This window comes from Lissotriton vulgaris, chromosome 8, assembly GCF_964263255.1.
Source record: "Lissotriton vulgaris chromosome 8, aLisVul1.2, whole genome shotgun sequence".
Taxonomy (NCBI): Eukaryota; Metazoa; Chordata; class Amphibia; order Caudata; family Salamandridae; genus Lissotriton; species Lissotriton vulgaris.
This window is the reverse complement of record NC_141696.1, coordinates 666,302,722-666,329,954: the sequence shown is the minus strand read 5'-3', so window position 1 is coordinate 666,329,954 and position 27,233 is coordinate 666,302,722. Positions and strand designations below refer to the sequence as shown.

General features: G+C 44.4%; 1 protein-coding gene across 2 annotated transcripts in view; it reads right to left on the bottom strand.

Annotated features, from left to right (window-relative positions):
• Positions 1 to 27,233, bottom strand: part of DMD (dystrophin) — a 4,652,165-nt gene that overhangs the window by 1,953,783 nt on the left and 2,671,149 nt on the right. The window lies entirely within an intron of this gene.

Here is a 27,233-nt window from a genome sequence, read left to right as displayed (position 1 = left end):
AAATACCAGATCACTCCACTGCCACCACGACGAGGTCTATAACCTGTTGCAAAACAACGACACTGATATACTGACCTTAACAGAGACCTGGATGAGTGAGAGCTCAATGCCAGACATCCTGGCCGCCCTCCCCAGCGGCTATGATGCTTTATGGCAAAACCGCCCAGGAAACACACGGGGAGGAGGGGTAGCTGTGATTTTCAAAAAGATGCTGTCAGTAGAAATCCTACTATCAGAGACAGTCGACCTGGCTGATCTGCTTGGGGTGAAAGTCACAGTAAACAGCTCATGCTGGGTGGTGTTAGCGGTCTATCGCCCTCCCAACGCAACCCCAACCTTCCAGGAGTTATTCGCCCCCATCATATCTGACCTTTGTACTCGCTACTCGAAAATCTTAGTCACAGGAGACTTCAACTTGCACTGGGATAAACCTCACTGGGACGCTCCTATGTGCCATTTGGACACTTTGATGTCAGCGCTAAACTTTAAACAGATCGTGAATGTCCCCACGCACACCAAAGGTCATACCCTTGACCTGTTATGGACTACAGAACCCTCACTAACGCTGAAAGAAGTTGCCCCATGTATCTGGTCTGATCACTACCTAATTTCCTGTGAGCTACGTATTAAGGGCCAAATAATCAAACCAACATTGGAGGCTAGGAAAACCCGCAAATGGGCAGAGGTCGATTTGAGGACCCTGACCGAGGTATTCCTGCCCAGAGATTGCCCCCCGGACTTAGATCATAGTCTAGATCAGCAATACGCGGATTTAACGCGTTCCCTGACACTAGCTATTGATCAGATAGCGCCAATAAAAATGAAGGCGCTAAAAGGCCCGGGTAAGGATGCCCCTTGGTTCACGCCAGCACTGAGGGACCATAAAAAGAAACTTAGAGCCCTAGAAAGAAGCTGGAGGAAAACTAAACTGGACTCAGCCAGGAACCTCTACCGTGCCTCCTTGAACGCATACAAAAAACACATCATCCTTGCCAAAGCCGAGTACTACGAAGCCCGTCTAAGTAAGGCAGTCAACGTGCAGAAAGAGACTTTTAAGATCCTGTCGGAGTTGACCAAAAAACCAGACAGCGTTCAGTCTCCCATAAACTGCAATTGCTTTCAGGATTATTTCTTGGAGAAAGTAAGAACCATCATCCAGGACATAAAAAATGGGCCGCTTAATGGAATGGCTACACCTATAATCCCCCAAAATCAAACTGACTGTGCTATCACACTGTTCCCAGAGATTGACATCTTGAGCCTGCAGCAGTTGATGGCCAGAATCAAATCTGGATCTCCAGCGGACCCTTGTCCACCTAAAGTTTTTCAGGCAGCCCGTCCACTATTGGAGGAGCAAGTCATCCATCTCCTAAATAGATCCCTGGAATTAGGACAACTACCAGCAGCACTTAAGGAAGCGCGGGTAAGACCGCTGTTGAAAAAACCTGGCGCAGACCCCGCAATACTAAAAAACTATAGGCCGATCTCTCAGCTACCATTCCTCTCTAAAGTACTGGAGCAACATGTATTAAAATCTTTGTCCATGTACTTGGAGTCCCACTCCCTGCTTCACGAAAGACAAGCAGGGTTCCGAGCACACCACAGCACCGAGTTGGTGATGCTCTCGGTGCTGGATGAACTGAGAGGCTTGGCTGACGGTAAAAAACCGAGCGCCCTGATTTTATTAGACCTTTCAGCGGCGTTCGATACCGTCAGTCATGCGCTGCTACTGGAAAGGCTGAGTGACTTTGGCATCAAAGGCCGGGCTTTCGAGTGGTTGCAGTCCTTTCTGTCAGGAAGGACACAAAGAATACAACTCGGAGAAGAAATCTCCGCAGTGGGAGAAATAGAATGTGGGGTACCTCAGGGCTCGGCCCTATCCCCACTGCTGTTTAACCTATATCTGCAGCCTCTGATTCCCTCCCTGGCGAGTATGGGCTGCACAGTATATAACTACGCAGACGACACGCAGCTGCTGCTGAGTGTTGACAATACAAACATCGCCCAACTCCACACTCAGAATATCTTGAGACATACGGTCCAGTGGATGACAGGAAACCTCCTAAAAATCAATCCAGACAAGACTGAGGTCTTGGTTATTTCATCTACCACCTCACCATGCTGTGACCTCTACTGGCCCGCAGAGTTAGGTCCAGCCCCAAAACCCAGTTTGAACGTGAAGAGCCTGGGGATCAAACTGGATTGTGACCTCTCTATGGTCAGCCAAATCTCTTCAGTGGTGGGCAGCTGTACTAATATCATCCGACAGCTACGGAAATTAGTGCCTATCATTTCCCAATCTATGCTACGTTCCATCGTCGCAGCTACTGTGATTTCACGCATAGATTATGGAAATGCCCTCTACCTTGGCCTACCAAAAACCTTGATAAATAGGCTACAGGTGGTGATGAATGATGCCGCTCGTCTTATCTTCAGACAGCCAAGACACACTAAAGCATCCCCCCTGCTACAAAGCCTCCACTGGCTCCCTATTAAGGAGCGAGTGGAATTTAAAAATCTGTGCATCGCCCATAAAGCCATCTATGGCATGGCACCTGCTTACATCAAAGATCGCCTGGCAATGTATAGCCCAAAGAGAGCTCTTAGGTCCTCAGACTCTCAGCTATTAGTCTGCCCTCGGTACAAACTTGCCACCAAGGGCGGTAGAGCCTTTTCGGTGCTGGTTCCGCATTTATGGAACACACTACCTGAGCCACTACGAAAGGAAGGAAACCTCCTACGTTTCAGAAAGGGGCTGAAAACGCTGTTGTTCAGGAGAGCCCTGTGAGCCACGTAGGCTAGTGGATGCCCTCTGTACTGTCAAAGTTGTTGTTTACCATCGATTCCCGAGCGCTTAGAGGCCTGTAGGTGATTGAGCGCGCTACAAATCAAAAATAACAATAACAATAACAAGTAGAGACTGTCACTTTAGGCATGGTTAGTCTGATACACAGAGCAGTCATGCTTAACTTAAGAGGCTATGTGTAAAGTATTTGAGTAGCACTTATTAAAGTAACAAGGTGAAAACACCACACAAATATACTCAACACCAATTTAGAAAAATAGAACTTAATTTAATGAACCAAACAAGACCAAAATGACAAAAATCCAATTAGTAGAAACGGAGTAAAGAATTTTGCAAGAATATCTTGAATTCTAGTGCTTAAAAGTCAATAGAGCTAAGGGGTTACTTGTTGTCGCACTGGACCGGGTCAAATCTGAAATGAGAAGCCAACCGCGATGGAGTGTGGGTCAAATACAGAAGCCATGCAGGCCCCACTGAAAAAATTACCTTTCCAGAGGATCTGTCGAAGTCGAGGAGCAACTGTGCCGGATCATAGTCAGTCAGTCAGGTATTCGTCATCGCCAAGCCCCTTTACGACCAAGGCACTGTATCATCATTGACTCTCACAGTCAGGTCCCACATTGACATTGGACCCCCTCCAAGGAAGGTGCTGTGTCGACACTGTGAAGTCTCTGAAGTTGCACTGCGTCAGTGTCAAAGGCAAATGTGTTGGTTCTGACTGGTGCAAAGCAGGCAATGCATGGATTTTGTCAGAAAGCTGCAGAACCCCTTTTTGAAGGTCAAGGACTGAATTGGCACATCTTGGCTGGGGAGGACAGAACTTACACCTCCCTTAAGCAGACTTGAGACCCCCCTCATTGAAAGGGAACCAGAGCCACTTGTTAGTGGCATTCACAGTTGTCAGCTGCATCCACCTGGAACACGTTAGGTACTACCTGCTCTGATGAGACCAGATAACACCTGACAGTTCTCATACTGGCTCCTGTGTCTTTCAGTGACTCTACCTTCTGCCCACTGACTCTACTTCTTAGTATTGTCAGTCATATGGGTCCTCTGTACCATTTCTCCATCAACCAGGTACCCTTTGGGTCAATTGTGCTACTTTCCTCAGACTATCTACTCCCCAATCGCTACAATAGCCAACCCCAGTGACTGCCCACCGGTGGGGAGCTGTGCCCTCTTAGTAAAGTTAAAGTCCTCCCTGAAGTTCCCTTCCTGCTGACACTAAAAGTCCTTCAGGGGTGCCTTCCCTGCAGACTTACTGTAAGGGAACCACTTCTTATTCTCAATAGGGGGATGGGAGCTCTGACCCAAATAACTAGTTTGTGGCCCTTTAGAGAACTCCATGTTTTTACTTTGCCCCCACCTTCTTCTGGTGAGGGCCCAGCCCGTCCTTGTTATAATCCCCCAGATATCTTCTTAGGGGCCCTGGTGCTGACCCGACGGTCCACCTCTTTAGCAAGCTCCCCCGGGGTCAGTGAGTTTACTATCCACAAGGTGCTGGTGCAGATCTGCAAAACAAAGACTGAACAAGTGCTCTTATGCAATCAAATTTTACAACATCTGGTAATCTTTCACATTACTGCCCTTCACCCTACCATCCAGTGCCTTGCAAAATGAATCCACACAATCCACCCAAGTTTGTCAGGAAAGTTCTGACTGTCCCCGAATTTCTGTCTGCATTTCTCTTGGGTCAGACCAAATTTTCTGATTAGGGCCGCCTTCATGATGGTATACCTAATCCTGTCACCCCTTCTAGGGCCAGTAAAGTGTCCCTCCCCTCACTAGAATGTGCCCCCACAGACTATCTCCTCAATCATCCTCAGGGACCTTGAACATCTGTAGAGCAATCTCATAGGCCTCAAACCATCTGTCTATGTTGTCTCCACCACAAAATCAGACACTAAATCCTTGGGAATGAAAATCCTCCTGTCAGAGGACACTGCAGTATTGCTGCCACCACTAGACTCTACTTGCTTAGCCATGAAATCTAGTTCCTTTAGGCTGAACGCATGAGCCAACCGCTATAGAGTAAGGCTCTCCCTATGGTCAGGTACTGCTGCTCCATGGCCAACCTTGTTCTTTTTTCCTCTTCCTCCATTGCCAGACGTTTCTCCTTTAAGGCTCTCTCCTTCTCGAACGAATCTGAGCTTAGCCATCTCAAATTTTAACTTTCTCTCCTCTCTCCTGCACTCTAGCTCCTCTGGGGACAGGCCTCTAGATTAAACACCGATCCCTGCCCGAGGTAGAATTGCTAATCTTGGAAGGATGTTACCCCTCTACACCTCAGGCAGCAGTCCAAGTCCCTCTCCTGAGCCCTGGTCCAAATCATCATCCATATCTAGCTCCTTCTCATTCTCATCCTCCTCTGGGTTCTTACTCAATGCAGCATGGACCTCAGACCAGCCTATCAATGCCTTCTGCAGCTCCACCTTCGAGAGGGTGATCTTTACAGGAAGCCCAAAGTCCTTGTAGACATCCTCGAGCTGGGCAACAGAATAACCCTTAAGTTTGGGCAGCTCAAACTCCATTTTTGCAGGGGGATATGCAAATGTAGAATCTCCAGTTAGAGACATGATTTTAGGAAAAAGCAAAAATGCCAATCAGGTAAAAATTAAAAATGCAAATCAGAGAGAGTAGGGAAGAAAATGCCAATCAGGATCAGAAACAATTGATTTGAAACAGTCTTCTGTATGGATGGTAGTGCACACCAAATTACTGCAAGGCACTGCACAAATACAAGTCCTATCCTACTGTGCCACCAATGTTAGAAATGGGGTCTCTAGTTGGTAGAGGTATGCAACCTGTCCAAGTAGGGACCATCACTCTAATCATGGTAAGTCAGATACACACAATAAATTAATCTGTGCTCACCCTCTCGTAGCTTGGCAGTGTACAGTCAGGCTTAACTTAAGAGGCAATGTGCAAAGTACTTGTGCAACACTTATTACAGAAACGCAGTGAGAAACACCACACAGAAATACTCAACAGCAAGTTAGACAAATAGAGCTTAATTTAATGAACAAAATAAGACCAGCACAACAAAAATCCAATAAGGAGAACCATAGTTATGAATTTCTAAAGAATATCTCGAATTCTAGCGCTTAAAAGTGAATAGCGCTCAGCTGTTACTTGAGGTCAAATCTGAAAAGTCAACCTGACCACAATGGAGAATAGGTCAGATACCCCCCTCTCAAGAACTCTGTGAGAACCTGGGTCGGTTCTTTCACGATAAAATTAAAACCATTATTGATGATCTGGGAGGGGTTCATCAACAATCTGGGGCTGTAATTACAGAGAATGGCTCAGAGGTTTCTGGTGTCATCTCCGAATGCGTGGCCATTAATCACCTATCTGAGTTTGTGCCTCTTGCAGTGGAGGACTTTAACAGGTTAGCATGTGATATTCCTTCTGGGTCTCCTCTTGATACTGTGCCACACACAATTTGGAAAGAGTTTAAGGTAGAGTTGTTTCCCACCCACCGTTTGATTTGTAATCAGTCTCTTTCTAACGGAGTGGTTCCGTCCCAGTGGAAACAAGCACCGGTGACACCCCTGCTAAGGAAGCCCTCTCTTGACCCGGAGTGCCCTAAGAATTATAGGCCCATCTCTCTTTTACCTTTTCTGGCCAAAATTGTGGAACAAGTGGTGAGCAGCACTCTGTCTAAGCATTTGGAACAACATAATTTACTGGAGGAGGTTCCGTTTGGCTTTCGGCCGGCCCATGGCACCAAGATGGCCTTGGTGACCGTGATGGATGAGCTTTGGATGCGGGCAGACAGGGGTCAGGCAGCTGTGCTTATTCTGCTTGACCTGTCTGCCAACTTCGATACGGTTAATCATGGGATCTTGCTGAGAAGACTGAGAGGGGGGTGACGGGCTGTGCTTTGAGGTGGTTCCAGTCCTTCCTATTGGATAGACAGCAAGCAGTGTCCCTCTCCCCTTATCAATCTGCCTATACCAATATCTTGCATGGCGTACCACAGGGCTCGGCTATCAGCCCCATTTTATTTAATATCTATATGAAACCCCAGATTGCGGTCATCAAAGAACATAAGATTAACATCGTAAATTATGCTGATGACACGCAGTTGATCCTCTCCCTTGAGGGAGATCAGTCGACCTCTCTGGAAGTGTTTCATAGTTGCCTGCGTGATACGGCGCTCTGGCTGAAGGAAATCTCGCTGCAATTTAATGCGGGTAAGACTGAGGTGCTCTGTTGCTCAGTGGGCAGGGTTCCCTCTGTGATGCCCAGTAATTTCTGGCCCACCGACACCTCAACCGTTGTTCAGTCAGTGAAGACTGTCCGTAACCTGGGCGCTATGTTTGACAACAAACTTACTATGGAGGCTCAGGTTATGAAAACGGTGACCTGTTGTTTAGCCATTATTAGATCATTGCGGAAGATCTTCCCTCTGCTAACCCCGCATGAATGTGCGTTATTAGCACGTAGCACTATCCTTAGCAGACTAGACTATTGTAACGCCTTGCTGTTTGAGTCCCCGAAATTTCTGCTGCATAGACTGCAGAGGATTCAGTCAACTGCAGCCAAGTTAGCCCTGGGTTGGCCCAGAAGGTCCTCTTCCTCCTCTGCCTTGGCAGAGGTGATTTGGCTCCCGTTGAGACAAAGAGTTCAGTTTAAGTCTCTTTGATTAGTGTTTAAAGCTCTGCATGGGATGGGGCCTGTCTCGATGCAAAGAAAGTTTGAGTGGTATGTTCCTGTGAGAAGTCTACGTTCTTCATTGGCGAGACGGGTCAAGATACCTAGATTCAGGAGAATTAGGTTGGGTGGTAGATCCTTTGGTGTAGCAGCCGCTAAGCTTTGGAAAGAACTCCCTTTGGAGCTCAGACAGGTCAGTGACCTCCTTCCTTTTAGAAGGAGATTAAAAACTTGGTTGTTTCCCAAGACTTAGTTGGCTGTTCGCATTGGGGGACACTTTTTTATTCTGCACTTTGAGTTTGCTAGCGCTAGGATGCCTGCTAGGTGACAGTGCACTTTATAAATGAAATAAATAAGATACAGAAGCCACGCAGGCCCCGCTGAAAATAGTATATTTCCAGAGGCTGTGTCGACTTTGAGGAGCAACTGCGTCGGTTCTAAATCACTCAGTTGGGTCCTGTGTCATCATCGAGTCCCTTTAGGATGAAGGCACTGGGTTGTCAACAAGCCTTGCATTGGGGTCCTGCGCTGTTGTCAGACCCTTTATGATGAAAGTGCTGCGTTTTCGTTGAGTTGTGCTGTCGATGCTGTGAAGTCTACGAAGTTGCACTGTGTTTGTGTTGAAGGCAAATTTGTCGGTTCCGACCAGTGCAAAGTAGGCAATGCGTGAATTTTGGCATTCAACAGCTGCAAAACCCCCTTTTGAAGGCAAAGGACTCGATTCACACCTCTTGGCTGTGTAGGACTCACAGTTGGCAGAGTCCAGCAGTTGTAGCAGATTTGGAATGTCTTTGATGTCCCTGAGACTTCGGAACAGAAGGCAAGCCAGGAAGCCCTTGGAATCACTTGGTTCTGAGAATGTAGAGAGTCAGGTCCAGCCCTTCTCACCACCAGGTAAGGGGGCAGCAGGACAGGCAGAGCAGGAGATCCAGCAAATCCAGCAGAGTCCAGCAGAGTGACAGTCCTTTCAGCAGGCCGGGAGTCCTTCTTCCTGGTAGAGTGTCCTCAGGTACAGAGTGCACTGAGTCAGTGCTGTCAGGGGTCCAGTACGTATACCTAGTTCTGCCTTTGAAGTGGGGGAGACTTCAAAGATGCCTTTGAAGAACAAAAGGTCCCTGTCCCTTTCTTGTCCTGGTACCAGATTCAGTATGGTGGGTATGCAGCTCTGTGTTTTGGGACAGGCACTGCCCTACTCAGGTGCAAATGTAAACTCCTCCCTTCCACTTAGCCCAGGATGACCCATCAACCTGGGGTTGGGCAATCAGGATGTGAATGTCATACCTCAGCTCCCTTTGTCTGTCACTGTCTAGAGGGAATGTTCAAACTCCAGCTGGCACCCATCCCAGGCATTTATTCAGAGACAAGCAGAGGCACAGAATGGCTAAAGTAAGAACATGTCAACTTTCTAAAAGTGGCATTTTCAGACGTACAATTTAAAATACAACTTCACCATAAGTAGTGATTTTAAATTGTTAGACCAGAGACACCAAACTCACAATTTCTATCTTGTCTCAATTGGAAATTACACTAATAAGATAGTCAATGTTAACTTATGAGCAAGATAGGTTTGGCAGTACTGAAAAATGAAATTAAGATGTTTCACTACCTGGACATGTAAAACCTAAAAGTGCATATCCAACTTTATAAATACACTGCACCCTGCCCTTGGGGCTGTCTAGGGCCTACCTTAGGGGTGACATATTCATTAAAAAGGAAGGTTTGGGCCTGGAAAGTGGGTTGACTTGCCAGGTCTACATGACAATTTAAAACAGAACACACAAGCTCCTCAGTGGCATCCCTGAGTCATGTTTAAAGGACTACTGAAGTGGCGGGCACAATCAGTGCTTCCGGCCCCACTAGTAGCATTTAATTACCAGGCGCTGGGCACATGTGGTGCATTTTACTAGGGACTTGCAAGTAAATTAAATATGCCAATTGAGGATAAGCTAATGTTAACATGTTTTAGGGACAGAACACCTGCACTTTAGCACTGGTCAACAGTGATAAAGTGTCCAGAATCCTAAAGCCAGCAAAAATGGAGTCATCAAAACACGAGCCGAGAATGAAAAAAGTCAGGGAAAGCCATGCCAAAGATTTCAGGTCTAAATGTATACATATGCACTTCAGTGACAACAATACTCTCAAAGGGCTACTGAGTCAAGTTTCATCAAAAACATATAGCCAAAGGCTGCTGGTGTGGGCCAGCTTTGCGTTAAGTGGGACCACATGGATATTGCTTGAAAGATGGTCCCTGGTAACAATATCTATACACCACAGATGGGATGTCCTTTATGGAAAAATGAACTATACAGAAGTACTCTTAGAAAAAGTGAGCATTTCACAATCCCAGTCCTTCCAAGAATCACACATTAGGCTTTAGACTAACGCATTTTAGTGTGGTGCTCTGCATCACCACACTGAAATGCATTTGTCACGCATTTATAGCGCCTCAGCTGTCTGCCTGAGCGCTGCTATGTAGCACCTCCAGTAGTAGGTAAAGCAATAGCTGACAGAATGCTCGTCGCGCGCCAGTTGAGGCAGGATTGGGGGCTGGCTCAGCTCTTGGTTAACAAGAGTTGCTACAATATTTCAATGATGCCGCAGCAATTTACGTAATGACCCCACCTTATGAGTCTTCACTGCTGCTTTTGTTTTCGTAATCAACAATAGGCGGCCGTGGCTAACCGTGGTTTGAGAGAACCCCAGCTTAAGTTCCTTGGCTGCCCAGTTTCAGAGGGTAACTGCCCCCTGCGGCATGCCTCGCCGCCGCGCGCTCATGAGTAATCATGCCGCCGATTGATCTGATTGCGGCGGTCGCACGCAGGACAGTGATGGTGTAGTACTCAGCAGCCTGGTCGCCCTGCACTAGACCACAGGAGCCGTGATGAAGCAATGCAGCACGAGTTGGTCAGCGTCCTGGACCGTGGCGTTGCCTGCCCCAGACAGGCCGGCACAGTATAGGTGGAGTTGTCGGGCCTTACCCCGCCCGTACCGTCATGGCGCGGGCTGACACAAAGTAAGTGTCACCACTGTAATAATCTTTTCATGCTTCCTAATTTTATTCTGCCCTAAAAGTAAAAGTTAACTCCTGAGCGATGTACAGCAGAGTCACACTGCAGTCCGCACAAAATTCGGTTCACCGCATTTCCAGTCTGGGCCACTAGCTGATGGAGTGCTGATTGTCACGTTACTGGGCTCAATCGTCATGGAGAGCTGGTTTTGGCATGTCGTCGTCACTTTTCACAATGGGTCCGGGCGCTGTCACCTGCCCTTAGGCCCGCCGTCAGGGGCGGCCCCGGAGCTCAGGAAGGTGGAACAGAGCCGGAGGCCGCCAAATCCCTGCCAGGGGCCGCCACGCAAATATGTATCAATCCTCAGAGGATTATTATATTAAGGATATATATTGGCGTGGTGGCCCCTGGGGTTTGAGGCCCTGTGCAGGTGCACAGCTTGCACATGCCTAAGGCCGCCCCTGCTGCCGTGCACAACACTTAACGTTGGTCAGTGTTGCGAGTTTGGCCCGGCGCAGGTTATTTCTCTACCTGCACCTGCCTCCTTCAGCCAATCTTGACATAATCGACCATCCGGAGGGGATTTGAATTTCACCCTTAACAGTGAAGCCCTCCAGCCACGTCGTTTGTCCTTGTCTGGAGAAGAGGCGGGCTGTAACTGCATCCCTCTCCTGAGGTGGAAGAGAGACACCACAGTAGAAAGGCTGCCTGTCATGGCGCCAGCAGCCCTGCAACAACCTCAAAGAGCAGCTAGCCTGAGAGGAGCCGAGAGCTGCAGTGTGAGAGTTACTGCTCAGCTGCAAGGCCATCCCTGCAGTGTCCGTGTGCAGCGGTCTGGGATATGCAGCTGTGGTAAACTTCCTCACAAGCTCTTTTACTTCAACATCATCACTACGAGGTCCTCCTGCGAAGTTACTGCCCTTCCATTTATGGTACTTTTCAGCAGTGTAAAGGTCTTCCTAGAGTTTCTCGTTGCTCAAATAGGTGTAATTTGTGATATTTATATGTTTCCCTCCTCTTCATTGCTTGATTTTGCTTGCGCGAAAGTGTCACTCATAATCGTTGAATGTCACTCATAATTACACAAAAATTATGAAAATGTCACACATAGCAATCTGAAACCTTGGCAGCTATGCAATTCTAGGTAACAGGCTCCACGGCATGTTGCTAACACGTCTTGGTACTACTCAATGAAGCGCTGCTCATTTAAAAAAAATAATAATAATAATCTGAATCAACGCACTGAGGCTCGAACCCCTTGTATGCAGGTGGTATGCCAATCTGTGCTACTGTTGATGTAAACCAAAGAGGAGTCAGAAGTTGTTTATGAACTTGCTGCTCGCTAGCACTGTGCAGCACTACCCTGTGGAACTGATATAGTACTGTATCAGCACTGTGAGACAGCTTTACATCATTATTTCATATGTAAATATCTGAGGTAATCAACATCCTTCTCCACCACTGCAGTCCTTCGATTTGCCTCTAGAGCCGAGCCGAGCCATAATAGCTCCTAAACTAGAATCACGTTTTCACTTTTTGGAATTTCAGCTGCATTTTGTGTTTCTTCTATGCCTGAAACCTTACCCTTTACCTTTCAAACATGGTATAATATTTCTATTCATCCTCAATAGTAGCTTTCCTCACAATGCTTTACTGAGGTGTTAAGGAGACATTTGGAGCCCCGGGCAGGTGGTACACTTGAGAAAGGCCAATCAGGCTCAGAGGTGAACGTACACCTGATATCGCAGTGTCTGCTTGCATAGCTCCTGAAACTGCTTGCCTGTAGAATCCTACAAAATCTATAGCGTGAACTAATAATAAGGCTAATGGGTGTATTTGTAAACTGACCTCCTCTTCTCCTTCTGGGAGTCGGGCCTAATTGAGGCTTTAGCCAGATCCCCCTTGAATCAGAAACGCATGCTAGGCAGAAAGAAGAAAGGGGGTGCGTGAGTGCCTCTACTGTGAGCCTGTGGCTCATTAAGGGAGTTGCCACGGGTGAGCTGGATCACACAGTTCAAGGGGGGTTAAGTTTATCGAGCTGCGCCGAAGAAGGCGCAAAAACAAACCCCTGCCGGCTTCCGGTCCATATGGATTCACACAGCAACCAACATTAGACAAATTGCTGTCCAGCAAGGAACTCGAGAGCTGCATCCGCATTTTGCCAGCCCATGAGGCACCACAATGATGTTGTCTCTGAAAGGATATTTAGAAGAAGGATGCAGAAAACCTGAGACCCTGGTTAGTAATGCCAGTGAGAGCTATTCATTACCAGTAACGGTTAGTGCAGGTGTTATGAACCAACCACGGTGGAGCAGAGGAACATTGCGACAAAGGCCCACATTAGTTATGCGGCTAAGATGATCTGCTAAGAATGTCTAAATTCATGTCCCTTTTCCATGACTAAAAGAGAGAGGCTGCTTCTGTTCTCTTCTTTCAAAAGACTTTTAGTGTTAGAAAACAGAGATTTAAATACTCAGTTAACAAATGCTAATGGATGCTAAATTATTCTAGTTAAGTTGATACTATATACAATAATGAGACTGAAACTGACATTTGCAGAGAATACTAAAAGACCAGACCCAGAACAGACTTTGTGCATTGGATAGGGCTTTGAGTGAACACAATGGTCCTGCTAAAAATGATTTTCTAACGCTACTATACCACTAAACGCCGCCCCAAACAATCCGATTAGTTAGCAAACAGTGGGTGACACTAGCTGGAAGGTGATGGCATTGTGTTATTTCCTCAGTGCCCTCAATCTCTTTACATTTCTTAACAACAATGTCACATCCTCTAGGGTGTTGGCCTCAGGGACCACGATTCATAACTGTCCCCGCTATGATTATGACACTCACACTGGTGAAACATACAGTTCCCAGTAGCGCTGATCAAATTTCAGCATTGTCTGATTACTTTCACTTTCATTGTTTGAAATATATTTGTTCTACATTAATTACTGAAAAATGTACTCTACCCGAGCAAGTTGTTCTAACAAGTGCTTGTTAGAACAAGTGAAATGAAGAAAGACCTTGGGATAGTCCTCAACTTATTAGTTTTTTGATAAAGCATTTGTGTAAATCATAAAATACATTTAATGAATCTTAAAATATTTGAGAACTCAAGAACTATAAACTTCATGCATTACATTGAGCTAGTAATTCAAAAGACTGAGTAAAACATTAGAGATATGCCAACTACCTGATAATTAGATACAAGCTGGCAAGGAAACTTGGCTCAAATTGTGGCACCCAGGCAAATATTTAACAACTGTGCAGGAATTAGCACCAAATACAAAAATGCAGTTCATTAAAGGAGAGACCACCAGTGAGCACCTTTCCACAGTACCTGTGGGCATCCTGGAGGTATGAATGCTAGTCCGGAGGCCTACACCAAATTCACACCCCTTAGGGAAGAATTTATCATGTTCATCACGGTATCTTACAACACAGGTTTTACAACGCAAGTCGTTTTAATGACTTGCGGTGGAGGGCGTTGGACTTAGGGACAGTATGATTTACTATTCCAACACCAATCTACGTACAGTAGGGAAGGTGTTGGAAGGTAAATCGGACTATTTCCTAGCTTACAGCACCCTCCGTTGAAACAACTTGCTTTGTAAAACCTGCGTTGTAAATGTTTTCTCCAGTGGGGAAATTCATACAATTTTGCAGAAAATTAATTATTAGACAATTTGTGACATTCCTCAAAATATTGATAGGATATGCAGAATCACACGTTTTATACTGCAATACAATGATAAAGTTGAGATATCACCCAATAAAATCAGAATAAAAAATGGCTTCTTCATCTGCCAAATATATGACCACTAGGTGAGATAAATCTCTAGCACCCATATTAGGCAATGTTACGCATTTCACAAGTACACATTTCACATACAGGTGGACATTCATACATTTTTAAACAGAGGGACGCATAGCCCTTGCATCTACACCAAGTCAACAAATTCTTCTTGACACCATCTGTGAACAGATCAGAAATGTGCTTAGATTGGTTCAGCCCTTGGACAATGCTATCAAGGTCTTCTGAACCCGTTCAATTGTACTGTTGTGTAGAGTCACAACTGGCACACAAAGACAAATGGAGGAGGAACTGAAACACCTACATTGATTAAAGTGAGGATTTGCCTGAGGCGCAACCAGTTTAAACGGTCTCCATTAAATCAGTAGTGGACCCGTTCTTTGTCTAAACTACCACTTCTGCCAATGAGACTGATTGTACCCGATAGCTATAGACTATGGCTGCCTTTCCACTGAAGCCTCTAGATCAGAAGGGAGAGCCTACCAACAACCAATTGTGCAGAAAATGAAGCAGCGCAGATATAGGAGCATCCAGAAAGATATGATGCAGGCTTTGCTGGTTAGAGAGCAATGGTGATGAACCAGATGCGACTAGGAAGGTGCCTGGGATCATTACATGAATGAGATAATCCAGGCCCTGTTTTCTCCCCACCCTGATGGCGCTTGCTCCCATTTTCATTACTCCACCTTGAAAGGGAGCAGGATGGGCAGAGGTGGCTATGTTTCTGAGGATCTGATGGCCGCAGCAGCCAAATCAGGAGTGTTCTTGGTGTTTGAAATTGTGTATTATCCAACTCCGACAGTCTGACAGCACTTGTCTTTAATAGATAGGGCTACGGCTTTAATCTTTTATGGTGATATCTACAACTCAGAGATTAGTTTGTTTAATCTGCTGGTCAGTGCTCCTTTTACCCTTGTAGACGGCTTCTTTATATTGCACAAGTGTCTACCATTTTTCATGAACTAGCTCTGACCAAGCCAGATTTATAGGCTACCTAAAGAAAGCAAAGTACTGTTCACAGCATAGACTCCAACTTGTGACTGAACAGAGCCACCAACCCCTAGGGCTGGTGGGTTAATCTTGTATCCTGTACTGTAGGATGACAGGTCTAGCAGAGACAGGCCACAATATCGGTAAGGCAAAAGGACAGACGCACAATTGAGAGACTGCTAGAGAATACATCATTTGAAACGAAATGGATACAAATATGGTTTCCTGAAGCTACATATATTCAAAGTTCGCTTCAGTTATTGGTTTGTACCAGATTCTGTATTAACGAGCACGATTTGAATCTTTCAGAAAACACGGCTGTTCTCACTTAATTTGTATTTTCTCACTTTGACATGGCACATAGAATTAATAAAATATCTATTGTCAGTTTTCTAATGCCAAATATTTGTTATCATTCATATTATAATGGAGTCGGTTTTCGAGCTTACACCTGCATTCCATACTTCGAATGCATTTTTTGGGCTTAATGCTTGCAGCTACTGTGGTGCACCTTTATATGTAGAACACTTTTTTTTTACCTTTGCAGATGTCCCATGTCTGAAACTTAAATATCATATCCAATCACATATCGACCTTACAACATGCATGATCAATTTAAAGTTTGTTCTCATTCTAATAGGTAATGTTTAATTTGTAAAAGACAAAGTGCCGGGGCCCAGAATGTTTCTCAGAGGGCCATCGCTGCTGTGAGATTGCCGAATACCAACGCTGCTGTCATGTCTTGATTCCACGACATGTCTCTTTCATCTACCTCCTTCAGTGGCGGCTCCCCACTATGTCGGAGGAGCTTCGCCCCACTGCTTTCAAGCAGTGCGAGACGAGAAGTAGAAACATAAAATGATTATAACTTTAAGCTAATATCATTTTATTTTTGTGCTGCAAAGCAGTAATAATTAGGGAATGCAGAACCAACACTGGGAGATAAATGTGTGTCAAAAGCAGTCATGCCTGGTGCAGTCTAGAGGCGATGCATCAACATTTTAATTAAATTGATCTACCGTTCTAATTTATAATGATTACACTGATAGAATATTAACTTGATGAAGCTGTGTCAATTTTAGAATGATGTCTAACATTGCATAAGAAACGGGAGCGCAATGTCTCATACAATTATTGCTACAAAGACAAACCGCAACGGTAATTGACAAAACTAACACTACACAGCACCACAACGAGATTTAAAGCAGAAAGAAAAAGAACTTCATTATTTCTCCATGCCAAGTATCATTGCAGCCCCCAGGGGGTGCAGGCTGCATTTAAATGAGACAATAAGAGGACGCAAAGCATAATTATTGCTTTCAGTCCCGTAGCTGAGGGGCAACAACTGAGAAGTCTCTGGAAAGTTTCACAACTGTGCAAAAATAAACCTGGATGCGGCTTTTCTGTCGCATTTGACAAAAGGCGCATGCACACCCTTGCCTCAGAAGCTGAGTAATCCACCCACAAAGGATTGTGTGACTAGTGCACCCCTCAGAGGCTCGGTCACCCGAAGGTTGCCACCGAGAATTCACTGGCCAAGATTGAACTACTTCGTAATGTTTGGTTATAAGTAGGGCTCCCGGTTTTAGGGTACTTATTTTTTGGTCATTTCCGTTTGTATTTATCCATATTTATTTTTTGTTAACTTTATCTGTATTTATCCATATTTATTATGGGTTTTGTGAAAAAAGTAAAGCTGAAACTGGTATATTTCCACATGTATTTAACCAATAAAAATGAATTCATTGACCAAGATTGAACTACTTTGTAATGTTTGGTTATAAGTAAGGCTCCCGGTTTTAGGGTACTTATTTTTTGGTCATTTCCGTTTGTATTTATCCATATTTATTTTTTGTTAACTTTATCTGTATTTATCCATATTTATTATGTGTTTTGTGAAAAAAGTATAGGTGAAACTGGTATATTTCCACATGTATTTAACCAATAAATATGTAGTCATGCTTGAGTGCCTGCCTGGTTTCCGTGATATGAACACACACACAAAATAAATCAATGCACTTATATGAAAATATGCACATTTCAGTATCAGCCTTGTGAATAGCCACTGCTGTTTAAGCCTCTTTACTAAAATTCCTTTCTTTTCTAACCTCCTTACCTATCAATCCACACAGTTATTGGCCTGGCAGTCATGGTAAAGTGTATTTAGAATCACTCAAAAAGCACCCAATTTCGGTTTGTATCCACATTTAAAAATAAATACAGACAAGAAAATAAATGGGATTCTGTCTGTTTTTTTCTGTAAAAATCTTTAAAAACGGAAAACAGGGAGCCCTAGTTATAAGTAATACACAGACAGTTGGAACATGATTCCAAATTTAGAATGGAAGAATAAATATACAATAAGTAAGATGAAATGCATCATTGCTCTCATTATTTAGCCAATCTCATGACAAGAATGAAACTTTATATCTCACTAAAAGGTGATTATGAGAGGACATCTTTTTTGTCCTGGCGACCCTATTCATCTCTGCCTTGTTGGGCTGGCTTTTGAACTCTGCGTGCTCTGGCATGTTATGCCGCTACTCCTCATTGGCACATCACTTGAGCATTCCACCCAAAACATGCACGTTGCATTGGATTCATCCTAATGGCTTCTTCAATTTTACTGTGAGGATATGGTGGATGCCGCAAGAAAGGCACCAGTGGTGATGGCGTTAAGTGTCAGATATGGTTTGCAGTGTGCATTTACACCAATTGGACAGAAATGTATGTTTCCAGGGAGCATAAATGTGCTCTGCTTGGGCTGCACTTTAAAAGAACTGCAGTGACACATGGAAAGGAAAAGGGCCTTTGCCATGTTGAAAAATCCTATAATTATATTTTACCTAAGTCACTGCTAAAGTTTGCCTTGTGAGCCCACAGGGCTGGTTGCTTTATTATGTATAATTTGGGCATACTAGACACTGAGAAAAGTATGCTCTCACATGCTCTCAGCAAAAAGCTGTTCACTGTGTAGGTATAGCTGCATTTTACAATAATAAAATCCTTTTTTATATGTTAGCATGAGCAGATTCTACAGTATTCATTGAAAATATTTTCCGCTTAGTTTTAATAATCTAATTTATTTGCCAAAGTTAGTTCACAAGTAAGTTTAAAAAAGTGTACTTTGTGCTGCCTGAGAGTACATTGGTTTAGATCAGGTGTGCCTCTCAATCCTGTTCATGAGCCTAAATAATTAACCTTGGCTGACTTGCAAACACTCCTCCCCCTGGAAGACAAAGTCTTAGCCTCTGGCAACAGAAAGGCAAGGCTGGTGTTAGCAAGGGGACAGGAAACGTTGGCAGAACAGAAAAGTAGCTTTCACAGCTCTTACTTTGATTCAGAAATGCCAAAAGGGACTGTCCTGAACTGAAAAAACGAGTCCCTAGATTCTTCGGCCCTGATTCACAGAGCCTTCATACTCAAGGCAACGGCATGAATTCATGGTGGGATTTCTTTCCTTGTGGCGGGATCACCGCATTGAGAAACTGCAGTGTGGAGATCCCACTGCGAGCGTGAAGATCCCACTATGACTGAAGAGCCTCCCTCTTGAGTGCAGAGGCTCTTTGTGGATCAGTGCCTGAGTCTCCAATCAATGGAGGAGGCAAAAACTGTTCTGGACTGAGAAAATAGATGACACCTCATCTCCACATGGGGAGTGGCTTCAGAGGGCCAGCGGTTCTCCTTTTGGAGCAAGGCTAGGGCCATTTAGGTTGCAGAGCTTTAGGAAAGTTTGCAGTAGTCTGAGAAAGGAAGTTCAGAAAAAGTAGGTAGTAATTATGAGAGGAAATAGCCAGGATGGGGAGTGAGGAATTATCCAATTACTGATTGTGCTCTGGATAAGACTGGCACCACAACATAATGCCAAAACATTCTTAGACATGGTAAGATAACATCCAGAATGAAGAGAATTTGCCTCATTCAAGAACTCCTGCAGGCATGCAGCAACTGGACTGCTCTACAGCATTTAAGTTGTTATCTTCTGCAGTGATACAAAATGTAGAGGAACTCATGACTCTCAAAATGCCTCGCTGACCATTGAGAACTAAATTGTGCAGTATTCCTGGCTGGCTGTAGAGTGTGCCCAGGTGCCTTGAAATGTGCCATGAGGGCACAATGGGTGCAGGAGTGACCATGAGGAGCGTTCCTAATGGTTGGAGGAAATTAAACCATTGTCAATTTCCACCTCTGAAAAGGTGCTGAGGCCTCCACAAGGAAAGTTCACCCATGGTGGGCAAGAAAGACACATATGTCTCACTTCAAACGTCTTGCTGTGTGAAAAACTGGATCAGTGGGACCTCAAAGTAAAAATATTCACTCTCATAGAACCCTGCCTGGCATAGCTTCCAGTCTTGTCCCACTGGTTCACTTTGAGAACCAAAAACGTGATTAAATCTGAGGGTACAATCTAGGACTGTAGCACCGCACCAAGTCTACCCCAGCAGTGAAACGACATCAGTTGCTACAGAATTTAGGTTTATCTTTCTTTGGCACTGTTAGAACTTGGGGTCTCTAGTTGGCTGAGGCAGCTACCTTAGGCCAAATAGGGACCCATGCTTCTAGTGAGGGAAAGGAGGGACACCCTCTTTGATAGCCCCGGCTCACCCCCTGGTACCTTGGCACGAGCAGCCAGGCTTATCATCATCGCAATGTGTAAAGTATTTGCAACCACACTCCCAGTGACACAGGGATAACACCACAAATGGACACCACACTGATGTATGAAAATAGCAGTATCTTCATCAACTATAAAAATCCAACTTATGTGTCTTTGTGATATTTCGCTTTGCCGGATATTAGGCCAACAAAGACTTGTAGGTTCTTGCGGTATTAATGAGCAGTTACGATGTTCAAATGTGGTCCTAATACAATGCAATGCAGTTAGTATTGACAGACTAATGCAGTTCATAATGCAAGAATAATGCAATCCTCAATGCAAGTAATCAGGCAGTTTGTAATGCACGTATAACAAACTCCTTAATGCAAGTAATAAGTCAGTTTGTAAATGCGAGAATAATTCAATCCTCAATGCACATAATAAGACAGTTTGTAATGCAAGTCTAACAAACTCCTTAATGCAAGTATAACGACGAGGCAAGATGGCCGCGGGTGGGTTGAGGTGAACAGTCGCACTAGAACCTCTCTCCCATCTGGGTTGATGAAGTTGGCTTAACGGAGCGCTAGTCTTCCCCCAGTTAAAATTGAAAAGAATATTACTGACTTTTGCTGGAAATACAAGGTCGGGATGCTGTGATGCTGGAAATCGTTCTTTTTCAAAAAGCAGCGCCGACAAATGCCAGCTATCTCAGAGGTCTCGGAGACGCAGTGGCAGCTGAAGTCGGCAGGTGGGCAAGGAGCCTAAAGTGGAAACTTGGAGCTTTGAAAACTAATCTAACCAAGCATTCGGCAAACATTGTAGCGTTAGGCCTAAAAGGCTGGAGCAGTACGATTCCAGATAAAATGCCACCAAAACCTACAAAGATCGACAAAAAGAAAAGTAAGGAAGACATCGAGGCGGAATTGAACAAATCAAATCTCGCTGCATCGGAGACACCCGCCACAATGAAATCACAGGTACCAGCCAAGAACCCAGGAGCGATAAGGAAAGTGTTTGTGCCACCCATTAAGAAGAAAACGGACATGAAAGGAAAACCGCTGGGGGACGAGTGCACCAAAACAAACGAGAAGGCGGCGACCCTCAAAACTAAAAGCAAAGCAACCCCTCTTAGACAACCCACCCTACCTGAAACTTTCACCCGCCCTGGTCGTATAGACAGCGGATCAACCAGCAAGAGCCCGGATGCAACCAGCGTTACAGAACAAGTGTCCGATCCCGGTATAAGGCAAAGGAACGTCCTCGAGGACGCAGCAGCTGCGGCAGAAGCAGGAGCACAGAACGTGAGAGACGCCGAGTCAGTAGTTGCTAAGCAACATACAGCGGAGTCTTCTGTGAGTCACGACCAGGTCGACAGCAGCAAGGTAATAGCTGGGAATACGGGACAGAGGGCTGGGGCTGGGACAAATACAGATGCTGAAAGGGGAGATGAAAGGGAGCTGTCTCAGAGGGGGTTGCTGGAAGGCAAGAAAACGGAGGCTGATGTAACGGTCAATGACAAAGAGCTGAAAGTATTAAAAGAGGCTGAAGGGCCAAGTGCCCATGAGAAAGCTGACGATATGATGCAGGTGATCATGCAGGTTGAAGCAGAGCTAATGGCTAGATCCCCCAATCCTACATGGGGAAGCACAGTTAGCTTGACGCATGAAAAGTCAACACTTGGTCACCCCAAAGAGAAGGAGAAGGAGGATATATGCTCATTGGAGGGAGACCGTTTTTTTTCAGTCGATGAGGATTCCGACCCAGCCCAACATGAGAGGAAGGGTTCTGAGGAGGAGGAGGAGGAAGAGGCGGAGAAGGAGGATGAAGACGATGAGGAGGATGATTCATGGACAGCCTCTACCTCCTCAGAAACCGATATTGATAAGGAATCTACACTAAAAAAGAAACAGACAAGGAGGCATAGGCATGAAAGGTCACCGATAAGGGGTGCTGAAAGGAAGCTGGACTGGGACTATTCAGCTACATCGCAGACGTACCAAGAAGAGTCGGAAGCTGGTTTGAATCAGGGAGATGCATTTGGAAGAGTGTTTAATATGCTGAAACAAATACAATCAGAGGCAAGATCTACAAGTCGGAAAACAAGGCAAGATTTTAGGAGAATCCAAACGACGCTCAGAAAAACTAACAAATTATACGAAGGCTTGGCAGGGAGAGTCTCCGAGGTCGAGGAGAGAACAGGCAAGATGGAGGATGACTTTCGTAGTTTTAGTGAATTTAAAGTACAACAAGAGAAGAAAGCGGATGACATTCTATGGAAGATGGAGGATTTTGAAAATCGCCAAAGGCGGAACAATGTTCGTATTTTGGGAGTGGCAGAAGGGCTTGAAGGGCAAGATCCAAGGGGTTTTGTGATCAAGTTACTAAGAGGGGCATTCCCTGAGTCCCAGTGGCAGTGGGAGGCAGAGATACAGAGAGCACATAGATTCCCCTTTGTTCAGCGGAAGGTATACGGAGCTGAAGGAGGGTCGAAACCTCCACTCCCTCGAGCAATTTTGGTGTATGTTGGGAACTTCCTACTCCGAGAGGAACTCATTCAGAAAGCCAGACCAGATAGCAAAAGGTCGGCGGAGGGTGTTACATTTTTTACGAGACCTGATTTTTGTCACGTGACAGTAGAGAGGAGGTGGAGGCTCAGAAGACTGATTTCGGAGTTTCAGGCTCTTGGATCAGAGGCATATCTGCTATTCCCTGCCAGGTTGAAAGTGGTTACGAAGGGCAAGGTCAGGATGTTTATATCAGAAGTGAAAGCGCAGGAGTTTATTCAGGATTTGGAAAGGGCGAAGAGAGAGGGACACTGAGGGATAAAAGGTTCTTTGTTGGAGAAAGGGGGAGGCACATTTCAGGAGATGGGAGAGGGGTGCGACTAACTCAACCAGGAAGCGTCCACATATAGGTCATTATTGACCTATTTGCCTGTAGGGGGGGGGAAGGGGGGGATAGTCAGGGGAGGCGGGGGGGGAAGGGAAAGTAAAAAACAGTTGAAGCGTATGATTTTGATAGGGCAATTAGCACACATTGACTATGCATTTTGGTTGTTGTTTAAGTTTTTGGGTAAAGCAGGAGGGAGGAATAATGAAGGAAGGGGGGAGAAGCCGAAAGAGATAGCTGGGTTAGGAAGAGTTGGCTCTTTTTTCTGTATAAAATGTCATGTAAGATTGTTTCCTTAAATGTATGTGGCTTGAATGATCCAAGGAAGAGAACAAATGTAGCGGCATACCTAAGAAATCTGCAAGTAGATTTAGCATGTTTACAAGAAACACATATAGAGGAAAAGCAGATTTATTTAATGAACCAATTGGGCTTCGACGTACTTGCAGCTAGCAGGCAGGGATCTAGGACAAGAGGAGTTGTTATCCTGGGGAGAAGTAGAGAAGTGACTGTTAAGAGAAAGAAAGAGGACCGCTGGGGAAGATGGGTTATGGCGGAACTAAATGTTAAAGGGCTTAATGTCACATTAGTAAATATATATGGTTCCACTGAGGACGATTCAGAAATCTGGGAGTTTTTAGATATAGAAATGGCACAGTGGCCCGAACCAATAATCTGCTGTGGCGATTTTAACATGCATGACCCCGCAAGCTCATTTATGAGTACAGGCGCAGTATATAATGGTAGAAAGAAAAAAGTAAACAGGGCCATTACTAATATGGTTAAAAATAATCTTCTGGCAGATCCCTGGATAATGCAACACCCATTGGTAGATGGTAGCACCTTTTTTTCGGCACCTCATCAGGTGTTGGTGAGACTAGATTACTTTTTAGTCTCTAGGTCCTTGGTTTTGGAGACTAAGATTGAGAAGCAACCAAGAACTATATCTGACCATAGTCCATTGTTATTATCAGTTAAGGTTGCGCAAGTGCAGAGAAAGAGGTCCACATGGACGTTTGAGAGGAGTCTGCTCCAAGACCTTGAATATAGGAAACATATGGAAGAGTGGATTAGGTTATTTTGGGAGATCAATCACGGTACAGCCTCAGTTGGGCAAACTTGGGATTGTTTTAAAGCAGGCATTAGAGGAGAAACACTAAGCTATGTGTTGACTAGACGTAAGAAAGAGAGATTAAGGTATGAAACTTTCCAGCAAAAGCTGATCATAGAAGAAGGAAAACTAGTTGCTGCAGTAAGATCTAAGTCCAGTTTGGAGAATATATTATTAACAATAGTAGCACTAAAGGCGGATGCGGTAGAAAGTCTCTCGAAAAGGTCTGCTGAAAAATATTTGGCTACGAAAGAAGAGCTATATGAATGTAGTGAGAAGGTGGGCCACATACTTGCGGTTAAAGTTAGACAGCAAAGGGCGGATACAGAAATAAAAGAGATATTAGATCCAATGGGTGTCACTGTTACAGGCTCAGATGAGATAAGAGAGGTTTTCAGAGGATTTTATGAAAAATTGTATACACAGGGTAACGCAGAGGACATAGAGGAAGTTAGGAATTATCTTGGAGGTGTGCGTTTATCCTCGGTTACAAAAGAAGAAGGTGAAATGCTAGACTCTACCCTAGGTCTGGAGGAATTTATAGCTGCATTAATTAGCCTACCATCAGGAAAGGCAGCCGGACCTGATCAAATTCCGGTTGAATTTTATAAAGTATTTCGTGACTGTTTGCTGATTTATATGTTTGAAGTTATGGTATATGTACAACAAGGAGGGCTATCGCCAGATTCTTGGCGTGGGGCAGATTTAATTGTTATCGCTAAAAAAGGGAAGCCCGCAACCCTTCCTGGATCCTATAGACCCATCACATTGATGAATTCAGATAGCAAGGTTTATTCTAAGATGTTGGCAAAGAGATTAGTAGGCTGTATTGAACATTTGGTGAGCCCATCACAGCATGGTTTTATACCCGGGAAGGGTACCACTCAGCATATTAGGACACTGATCACTATGATAGATGTGGCAGATGTCACAGGCGACCCTATTTCAGCATTGTTTTTAGACGCCGAGAAGGCTTTCGATAGGGTCGCCTGGGATTACTTATGGGAAACTATGAAGTGGTGCGGTATTGGGTCAGGCTACATACGAGCTATGCAAGCTTTATACAGAGACCCAGTGGTTAAAATTAGAGTAAACGGAGGGCATTCGGACTTAGTACATGTACAACGGGGGACTCGCCAGGGTTGCCCGTCTTCTCCACTGTTGTTTGCTCTGTACATAGAGCCATTATTACGTAAACTAGAGGGAAACCGTGCTATTCAACCTATGTCACTCAATGGCTGCACGGTGAAAATCCTTGCCTATGCTGATGACGTGGCTATATTGACTCCAAATCCGGATATAGCCATGGTTGGTGTAGAGGCAGAAGCGCATGAGTTTGGGATGATTTCAGGGTACAGCCTAAATAAAACTAAAACCCAGATCATTTTGAATAGGTTTGCATCAAGCCTAGATAGTAGGGTGGTCAGTAGTGCAACTTATCTAGGGATTGATGTAACTGTAAAATTGGAGGAATTAGTAGAGCGTAACATGGAACCATTGCTTACTAAGGTTAAAAAAGACCTGGAAAGGATAAGTAATTTACATCTTTCTTTGGTCGGATCTACAAATGTGTTGAAAATGATGGTCCTGCCTAAATTTTTGTATTTATTCAGGTCAATACCTCTGATTTTTGAGAACAAATGGTTCAATAGGTTGGAAAGTCTGGCCAACAGATTTATCTGGGCAAGAGGAAAAACGCGTAGGGCTTATAAATTTATTTCCCTGCCAAGAGATAGAGGGGGGTGGGGCGCACCAGATTTTAGATTATACTTTTTGGCTGCTGCACTCCAGTATATGCAGGGATTAATTGGAGGAGGGGGTGGGCATCAAAGTCCATTAATATGTCAATTGAAACCTATACAATGATACTAGGACAAAATACTGTCAATGGATTCCTGTATTATACGGATTTGGGGTATCTTAGAAGGCAGACATATAAGACTCTAAGGGCAGCACTTAAAATTTGGAGCATTTTTTTTAAAAAGACTGGCATGGGTAGATTTAATAGGTACACCAAAGTCTATAAAAATAAATCATTCCCTGAAGAAATCTTCTCTGATTTATTAATGGCGGAATGGGAGGGCAAAGGGATACAGCAAATTGGGGATTTAGTCAACTCAGAGGGTATAATACAATTTGAGGAATTGATTAAAACATATAAAATAAACAGAAGGGACTTCTTTAAGTATCTTCAGATTAGGAGTTTCCTTAGGAATAAACAAGGAGGGCCATTGGGCTTTCAGCCAACTGAGCTGATGGAAGGGCTAATTACCGGGGAGGAATATTCCATTAGGCTAATATATGCTGCACTGGCAAAAAACAGATCGGATGATCTAGATAAACATAGGGCCAAATGGGGGGAAAGGATAGAGGCTACACCTGAATCATTTAATGATTCACTGGAGCTAGGTCGGTCTATCCTATGTTCCGCCCCCTTGCAATCCCAACACTACAAAACGTTATTTTCGCTATACTACACCCCAGCCAGGATCGCGAAGTGGGGGGGTACAGAAGGTACTACGTGCCCCAGGTGCAATTCTACTGAGGCAGATATTGTCCACATGTTTGCTACATGTCCTCAATTATACACATTAATTAAGGATGTCGAAAATGTTTTAATCAATTCATTAAAGATCAGGTTAACCCTTTCTGTAGGCTTAATCATGCTGGGTGTGGAGTTAGAAAATGAGTATTCGGATCCAGGTGATGCAATGTTTTTGTTTATGGCAGCGGCTGTCTTTAGATTAATGCTAGCCAGGGTATGGTTAGATAAGAATCCCCCGACCCTGCAAACATGGTTATCAAATCTCATCGCCACACATAATTTAGAAAAATACATATATGCAAGAAAGGGTAGGAGTGGGAGAGCGCGAGGTATTAAGATATGGGGACCTTTGGAGAAGTGGAGAACAGGAATAGGTTGATTTATTTTATTGATGTTATATGATTGTGTTTGTTATATAATTTGATATATGATATATGTTGTCCTGGCCTCCCACTTTGGCGGTAAAATAGTTTCAATTTAAAATTTATCTGGCTATATTGAATGACGAACAAATGTATGAGCAAAATACTGTATTCTTTTTCTGAAATGTGTGCTTTTTTGAAAGGTAAAATAAAATATATTTAAAAAAAAAAAAATGCAAGTATAACGATAGTTCGTAATGCAAGAATAACTCAATCCTCAATGCACATAACAAGGCAGTTCTTAATGCGAGAATAATTCAATCCTCAATGCACGTAATAAGACAGTTTGTAATGCAAATATAACGCACTCCTTAATGCACGTAATCAGGCAGTTCGTAAAGCAGGCATAATACAATCCCTAATGCAAGTAATAACGCAGTTCGT